A 10,041-nucleotide genomic window follows, 5' to 3' on the forward strand; every position below is an offset into this window, starting at 1 on the left:
GATGAACCAAGCTAACTCTACCTGGGCTGATAAATCACACGAGTTAAACTCAAAAATAGTAATATCGACCGTGCATTATAGAGAATTATCAGAGGAACCACCAAAGAGTAAATCTGATATGCGAAGAGTATCAGAGACAATTGATACACACAATACGCAGACATACCCAAGACATGAAAGGCGAAAAACTCATGATACTTTGGATACAAAAAAAGTGTATCAACCTACACCAAAGAAACAAAGCTTTTATAATCAGTATGAAACAAATGAAATTAACAGTCGTGAACAAGACGAAAGAAACACAAAAACAAAGCACACCACGGTTCTTTTAACAGAAAACCAAATCATCAACACATCAACGAAGACTGAACCAAAGAGCATGAGGGAAAATAACCAAATCATCAACACATCAACGAAGACTGAGCCAAAGAGCATGGGAGAAAAACAGAAGTCAGTTAGTGAGCCCAAAAGTGAAAAACAGATCATAAAAGAGGATTCAAATAATCCTAAAGAAGATAATAAAAGCAAAACAATGAACCAAGCTAAATATTACAATGTTCCTAATAGAAATCATAATGGGAAGTTAGAAAATGATCAGCCCGTGTTTGTTGATCACCAAGAAATGCCTTTTGGTAAAGACACAGATCATGCATCTTCCGTGAGGAATAACGGCAAAGCAAATAAGACACTACTGGAACAACCCGAGAATATAGGCAACTCAAACACCTATTCATCTCCACATGATCACAATCTAGAAAAAGCTGCTCTGAATGTGAATAAAAGCGAAAATTACCATCTGAAAAAGACAAATATTCAAGATGACTCAGTGCAACAGAGAAATCCAAATGAAGCCAAAATGAAGCAGGACGATGAAGAGAGTATGCAGTCAGCTAAACCAAAGGGAGGGAATCAAAGGATAATAATCCCAAATTTGGGTTATCCAAATTCAGCATTAAAGTATAGAGCAAGGGATAAAGAAAAGACACATTTCCCTCGTGAAGAAGTAGGGAATCGGAACAGAGGGGAAACAGGAGGGCCGTATATAGGTCAACAAAACCCAGAACAACATTTAGATGTCAGGAAAAACAAAGCAGCTCTCAATACTGTGAAAAGTGATGGAGAGAGTAATACAACACACAATGACAACAAAGACATGAAAAAGGCAAACACAGACACTCAACCCATCGTAAAGGGTTTAATTACTGATTTGCCTGAAAATAAAAACACAAAAGACAATACAAGCAAACCAGTGAATTACCAATCTCTCAATTCAAATACCAATCCACAATCATTTTATCACAATAGCGATGATAACAATGAACGTAAAGCGGAAAATAAACATACCAAACAACCCCATCAGCAATATGTTCCGGATTCTAAGTCCTCGATGAAAAACGTCTATCGAAAGCACGCAGACAATGATTATATTGACTTAAGTAACGTCTTCATAAACAGTGATGAATTACCAAATGAATATGTACCAGTGAAGTCCCCCTACCCTGTTCAAATCCAGCCACAAAAGAATTTATCCGATGAGAAAACTTCAGACAGAGAAAATGTTAAAACTAAACCCTCATCGTTGTCTGAGAGTAAGCCAGACGAAAAGCAAAGAAAAGAAACGGAAACAACAGGAATGTTTAATTTCGTAGCTTCTCTCAAGAATCCACCGAGACAAACTTTGGACATTTACGATGCGGACGAAGCAGCACCCCTTTCATCACGTTCACTGGATTCAAAACCTTCACACAATTGGTACAAGGCCAAAGCCAAGGTCTCATCGTACGTTGCAATGTCAAAGAAAGACAAATTTTCCACCATTCATGGAGAAGACAACATATACGACCGATCAGGGGCGCGGGAGGTATCCATATCACACATAAAAGACGATAAACAATGGAAGTCTAAACTGGCAGACGTACATCTTATGTGAATAAATTAAAAAAAAAATCAAAGAAAAAACTTGATATTTTACTGTGGATTTCAAAGTTTTCTAATCTGAATAATCATTAGAAATTCAACAAGATATGACTGACATTTCAAAATAAACAGTTAAATGTTGCACAAATACATTATGTATATCCCATATATATCCCAGAATTGCTCTCCTCCCGCCAAACAAATATAAGTTACTGACGTACTTGAGCTACTTGGAGTATCGTAGAAAAAATTTGCTACAAAACAAAATTGATCTTCTTCAGAAAGTACTTTAATGCTCAACATAAACTTAGTCATATGAAGATCAAATCTAAATTTTACATATTTATGTATAAATCCTTTAAAGTATCAAATTCAAAGCTTAACTATTATCATCACAGATGAATAAAATATTCAGGTTACAGGTTTGTTTTTAATTGTTTGTTTGTTTTGCTTAAGCGTCAATCTCGGGAATCTGTCATTTACATATGGATACACCAGCACTTGCCCGTGAACAGAGCTGTTAATTTGAACCTGAACTCGTCATTCAAAGCCATCGAAAAGTCAGGATATTTTTCGTTTCAACACTTAAGGTTTAATTTAAAGACTGGTCTCCACATATTGAAGATTTCGATTTGCTAAAGTGTTCATGAATATTTAAAAGAAAACTTGTATTATTGGCGGCAGTTGGGCCTGGATGGCACATTCTTCCATGGCATGGCACCTGATCCCACCTCTGATGTTTTTTGAGGGCCGTATTTGCCCTGCTCCTGTTTTGTATTGCTTGAATGCATTTTTTAGTTTGAATACTGTTCTCCATATATTTCATTGAAATGAAAAGAAAACATTTGTAGAGTACAGAAGTAAAATTAAAAATCTTTCAGATAAAACCGAGGTCCATGGTCGCAGTAATTGTTGGGGCGAGAAAAAAATAAATCAATATTTCGAAATGTGAAATTGAAGGTCTTTGCAAGTGTTTACTTTGTCTCATATAGAAGTTTGTGAATAAATCCTGTTTCACTGGAATATAAAGAAGCATCCCCAACAGAGTCAAGGTTAAGAAAAAAGGATCAGAATTTCAAATCATATCATTTATCATATTTTATTAGAGATATTTAAGTACAAATGCGAATATCTTTAATTTCAACAATCTCACACAATTATCGTAGAATTTTTCGATTGAATACTGTACCGTAAGGATAAAAATCTGTAGACTTATCAATTTTGAAGCAACTAATGAGGTAAAACCTACTGCGAGTAGGTTGAAAGTAATTCCTTTTTGCAGTTACTATCTTATTCGGTTACATTTAATCATTTATTGCAAGAGATTTAAATTCATGCCTTAATTGAATTGTATTAGACTAATCCTTTGGTGATAGCATTATAAAAGTAAAACATGGAATTGGGTTGTTGACATACTTAGGGTGATACACCTTTAAGCAACACTAAAACGACAAAATCCAAGTCCAATATTTTATATAATTACGTCATTTGTCTATAACTTTGCATTGCAGCTGAATTTTGATAACGATATTGACCCTTAGACTTTGTTAGACTTGACAAAATAAAATCTTTGAAACTTTAAATAGATATATTTTAATTTTATCTGTAAAAAACGAAAATTTTTAAAAACTTGAAAATGAAAGATAAAAAAAAAAATGAAAAATATGTGCTATGCACAAAAACGCACTATACATTGAACTGTTAATGTATAATGTGAGCATTGTTAATTGGTGAGACATATATTTTTCTCCTTATTTCTTTAAAATTATAAAAAGTAAAATGAAATAAAACTCATTTTCATAAAAATCTCTCAAAAAAGAAAAAAAAACAACCCCAAATTCAACATTCGCAAAGGAAAAGTGCACATAATATATGTAACATGTGCTCATGAACTAATTAAAAGAAAGAAAGAGATCGATATTAATTAAGAGGATTATAAAATGACGGAGTGCAGAGATCGCAGATTAAACTTTATTTGACAGGTAACATAATTAGCAGTTGAAAAAGTTAAAATGTGTGGAAAGGAGGAATTATGAAGCATTGGAAAGATGAATTCAAATTTATCCAAAAAATTATAGAAAAAATAATGACAAGCTTCAACTGTGCCTGATAAAATACTAACAAGAAAATGTAAAATAAAGTGGAAGGAACCACAGAAGAAAGATACAGCAGTGAAAAGAAAGTGTTTCGTTGTGATCTGATCGGAAGAGAATAATGGCGGACGCTTATTCTTATCTAGTGGCACTGTTTTTGGTAGCCACGATTGCCATCAATTTCATCATCAATGTCATTGTACTAGTCATGATGAGAAAAAGAAGACTATACGTCATCGTGGCCAACCGACTTTTTCTACAGTTTGTTCTGATTGATTTTATAGCCTGTTTTTTCGTGTTTGTCCCAGCGTGTGTGACAGCCATTTTGGAATCTTGGGAATTCTCTGATGCTGCGTGTCACATCCACGGCGTCGTAACAACACTGGTATATCTGGTGATATTTGGACTTCTGATTGTGAGGTGTGTGGAGCGAATCACAAAGATAAAGAACAGGGAGCTACACAAAGCTGTCTTCTGCTCCAACTGCCGCCTTATGCTGGTGTCTTTAGTCGTCTGGTTAGTGGGAGTTATCGTGTCCGTCTTGCCGCTGTCTGGATGGGTCTCCTTTAAGTATGACTACTATCACTCGGGGTGTGTTGTGCAATTAGAGGAAAGTGTTCTGTATTTAGCCTTGATTTTTCCTCTTGGTGTAGGTCTCACCGGTGTATTTGTAGTCATAGCCTTTGTAATTATATCTAAAGCCGACAAAAATATTGATGATACACAGAGAATCAATGGCGGAGAAGGCTGGTACAAAGGTAACGGAAATAAGCCGGATGCAAATAAAAACCCCAACATGGCAACAGCCAGTGCCAATCTAATAATCTGTACTGTGTCCGTCATTTGTTTCTTTCCATATTTTCTAATTATGTTTATCAGAGGTGCTGGAGCAGACATGTGGAGGGGAGCATACAGTATTTGTCTAATTCCCATAGTTTTAACGTTTGTCTTACGACCTTGGATCTATCTGTTTCGACTTAGAATGGCCATCAAGGCAAAGGAAAAGAACGCAGCTCGAGACCCAAATGCCAAAAATAGAATCTTAGCAGTATCCAGAAGAAATAAAAGAAATCCAGATAAAAAGAATTTGCCTCCTGGTGAACTGGAAAAAGGAAGGCATCCTAACGAACCGGTATATTCTTCTGACGAATGGAGCGAGTATGATGATACTCAGAAAAAGAAGAAACCATGGTTTCTCCCTAAGAAATCTAAAAAATATGACGAAAAACTCTCCAAAGACCCTCCGCCATACGAGTCCGATCCTGAAATGGCTCATCCTAAGCCATCTCCTTTGCGTCCAATTAGAAATAAGGACAAGACTGTATTTAAGAAACCTAATCATCAACACACAAAAGATAGTGAAGTTGACGAAGATGACATGTCTGAATTTTATTTAGATGGCAATTCATCTGGAACAGATATTAAACCTAAAAATCGTCCCAACATAAGAAAAAACAAAATCAACCCAAGTCCCAAAACAACAAAAAGTAAGACAGTGGATCCAAAGGGACGTAAAAAGAAAAGAAACGCCAATGAATCAGCAGATGATAGTCAATCCAGCAGTGAACCCGAAAATGAATTGAATAAAAACGACCCCGAGTCAATGCTCTCACCTCGTATGATACAGATTAAAGAAATTCCAAAGCAGAAGAAAAGAAGACCTAAAAAGAAAACCGGAAATAGGATTGATGAAGAAACTGGCAGTAGCGAATATTCTGCGGACGGACAAGATCCCAAAAGAAAATCAAAACGCCGTAGAAAAAAGGAAAATAACCGACAAGGGGAAGACAATGAGAGTGATTCCTACGAGTCTGATGATAGTCCAAATAAGCAAAAGAAGACAAAACCTATCATTATTTATCACAATTTAGAACCCAAAGAAGGTGATAAATCGGAAGAAAAGCTGCGTAAACAAAACAAAGTTCAACCTTTAATTCGAGTGAAATTAAATGATTCTGAGAATCAAAATCCTGGTACGGACAACAAGGATATTAAAGCACGGAAAAAGAGAAAGAAATCCTCGAAACACAAAGATTTTAATGAAAGTGACGAATCTGAGATTGAAAGTGAGTATGAAACTGGTGAACTGGATGCAAACGGCCAACGACGAAAAAAGAAATATAGAAAACGTAGAAAGCGTCATCCGTCCACAGACACGGGCTACTCTGATGAAGACGATTATAATAAAAGACGACGTCGAAAGAAAGGAGATGAGAAGGATTCCAGCGATGATCCTACAAGACCTCGAAAACACAGAAAGCGCCACAGAAAACGAGGTAGATCAGACAACACCGATGACAGCTTATCTACGGAGGAAGGCGAAGAAAGCACAAACAAAAACAAGAAACCAAAGATACCCAAAACAAAGTTGTCACAAAAAGAAGGACATCCTCCAATGGTTGCTTCTAAAGCTCAAACGAGGAGTGTGCCTAATAACAAAGACTTGAAAGAAGGGGATAGAAATAGAGTTCAGTACATAGATCCACCAAACGAAATCGATCATGGCATTGACAAGGATGCTATGGAAGAAATGCTAAGAAAGAACATGGATTCTCAAATAACATACGTGGTTCATAACAATCATTACTATATAGATCCAACTCGTATGGCAGATTCAAATCAGCCGATACAAGATCAAAATTCACAGAATGGAAAGGAACCTGAAGAAAAAGTCTCCTATAAACTTGGACCAGGAGACCCGATGGAACCATATAAAAAGAGACGCCTTTTTCCAAATGATTCAAACAGACCAGACAAGGATGATTCTGTAAAACACAAGGATCCCACAGAGGTTCTAGGTCCGGGTGATCCCTTAATTCCTTATGAAACGGATGACAGGAAAAATGGTTCATTTCTACCTGATAAAATGGCAAAAAATAAAACAACAAACTTTAACCCAGAAGAAAGTAAACCAACACAGTCCTCCAACAGGGACAACCCATATAGTCAGGAATCACTACCCAATTATGCTAGTATATCAAATGCTCATCCCGAGAATTCCATGAACGGAAAACAAAGATCACTTGATAAACCAAATTCTTCAGAAAATCACCAAAATGAAAACAATTCACCAGATCTGAGTAATATTCTCGGCCCCGGTGATCCCATCCTTCCAAAGCATTATGATGAGGACGTTGATGAGGATGATTCAGAAGACGATGTCACAATAAGAAAGGTCAGAAACAAAAGAAGGCCAATCAAACACTTTCCAAATTATAACTCAAATCCAATTCCCTACTCCGAGAATATGGAAGCAGCAAGACGAGGTCAAAATCCACGGAATAATAAAGGTGATCCAAATGAATTAATTAAAAACGGAACTCATCCTTATTCTTCAAATATTCAAGAAAACCCAGCAGCAATGACGAACGGCTATAATCCGGATTCTTTATATCCTAGATATAACGGGGAGGGCGGTCCATATTTTGATCCACACAATAGTAATTTTGAGGGATATGATCCAAATTCGAAGAATCCACTAAATAATTCGAATGATTTGAATCATGGTGGATTTCCTCAGCAATTACCTTATTCAAACCATAAAAATGCAGCTGGCCAAAATCCTACTTCAAGTAAAACTGAACCAACTACAAAGGGTGATCAAAGTCAATTTGATCCATATATGATGAATAATGATGAAAGACGTAATAATTATCCAAATCCAGAGCAATCTAGTCAATATCCAAACCTCAACATATCAAATCCGGGTTATGATAGTAACAATAATCCTCCAATGTACTATAATGCAATACCAAGCAACAGAAAAACAGGACTACCTTCGGGAAAACAGCCCGGGTATTTACAAAATCCGCCAAATTCTTACGGCAATACAGCAATTTCATTACATCCACAAGGTGTACCGAAAACTGAATATCCTCCCAATGCTAGGGGAAGTGATCCAACCAATAGAAATAATCCAGCTGCGACTAGTGGGATTAGTCAAGTACCAATACAGCGCAGCAATCTTCCTCGACATAACAAACATGATCCATTTTTTGATAACAAACCAAATCTACAGTATGACCCCAATCAAACAAACACTGCAGAATATAAACCAATTAATCCAGGATCGCAAAATCCATTACCATTTCAGCATATCAAACCTCAAAATGACAATCAACGTGGAAATCCACCTCTCTCTAACCGCGACAAAGAGAGCGAACCTCAGAATAATCCATATGACAACAATCACGAAACAAACAAACCTAGCGGGAATAGAGGGCGAAAACAACCTTCAATTCCCAGAAGTAATTTGTATTCAATGAACAAACCTAACCGATATCCGTCTAATGAAAATCCTTACTTTTCTAATGCTCCCGATGATTCTATGAGAAATCCAGAAAGTGCTAGGGATCCTAATTTTGCTATGAACCCCGATGAACTTGGTAAAAACTTACATGGCTGCCCTACTGTGGCTCCCTACTCTTATATAAATCCTAATGCTAACCTTCCTTCTGAGAACAGTGCCATTAATAATAGAGATCCGTATGATTCAAATTTGGCTCCAAATCCAAACTCTTCTTTATCAAGCAACTACCAGGATTACCCACAGTTAAAACCTGAAGACAGATGTGACTGGGATACTCCATTGCCTGTGAAACAATCTGCTCCCAATAAAGGTGGCGCAATAGGCCCGCCTAAAAGCTACAGTTCAAGTAGACAACCTCCTAAAGGACGCGCAGTGAAATTAAACAATCAACCACAAAATCAATATAACCCAATACCAGAGGAGCAGAATAATCCGGGAAAAGAAAATCTTCAGAGTATTTCAAACCCAAACGCTTATAATCCGAGAATTTACCAGCCTCATTCAAATCAAGGTTCAAATCCAGGTCTACAGGGTTACCAAAATCCAAATGGTGGAAATTTGAATGAACATATCCCTGTCTTGAACGCTGGACCAAATGACCCCACAAGCGGGTTTGACCCTTACAGTGACGAGAGACCCAGCAATCCTTATGACAATCAATCTGCTACAGCAAGTCAAGGTCAACACCCCAAAAATACTGTACCATCTCAAGGTTATCCTGCTGTACCGATGTACACAACTGCACCAGATAAAGGGAAACTGAACAGTGTTTCAAATCCAGAAAGATATAACACAGGAAATAATCCTCCTGGAACGTATCCTAACAAGGGACCTTCTGGTCCAGGTCAAGGCGCACCGACAGGTTCATTCCCTAACGCTCGTAGACAGGACAATGGTACAAATCGAAATAATGCAACGCATAACTACCCTCACAATTATCCACAAAATGGACCCGCAAATCCAAACGAAAATTATCCAGGCAATGACGTAGGTGGTAATCCAGGTAACCAATCAAATCATATGCATCCTGGAACACATCCAAATACTGGGAATTCGAATAATCCACATCCTTATGACCCCTCTAAAAATACAGGATCGCATAATATTCCTAATTACAATAGGATTCCACCTGGAACAACAGGAAACCCTAACAACCCAAACCATTCAAATTTGGGTCATCCAAACAATTTTGCTGGAAATGGTTTGAATAATGGAAATTCAAGTAACCCTGTAAATTCAAGTGGGCAAAATTTAAACCCTGATGATAAACGACCGGACCTTCAACAATCAATCAAACCAGTAAAAAGAGTAACATTTGATCCAAACAAAGAGACGACCACAGGTAAGGACAAAGAAAAGAACGGATCAGAACCATCTCACGGGAGGGTGCTTTGGGGTAGAGCAGCCAGAAAAATGGGCGTGTACTATCACATGACGCGCCTTGATAAGTGGGATATGGTACATGGGCACGACAACAAGTACGACAAACGCGGGAAGGCACCAAAAGTGGACGGCAGTGGGTGGAAAAAGAAAGGCAAGGACATTGATTTGATCTGATTCAATGGGAGGCAAGGGCATTGGTTTTATTCGAGTCAATGACGTCGTGGATTACGAGGTAAAATGGATGGAAAGACTTAAACTGGAAGTCAATATCTGTTTTGCTTGTGTCTCTTGCTTTGGTGGCCTCACATAGATATATTACATATACAATAATAGGGATAA

Source organism: Saccostrea cucullata, unplaced genomic scaffold (assembly GCF_032062105.1).
Source record: "Saccostrea cucullata isolate Sc308-1 unplaced genomic scaffold, CSIRO_AGI_Scuc_v1 ctg1010, whole genome shotgun sequence".
In the NCBI taxonomy this organism is placed as follows: Eukaryota; Metazoa; Mollusca; class Bivalvia; order Ostreida; family Ostreidae; genus Saccostrea; species Saccostrea cuccullata.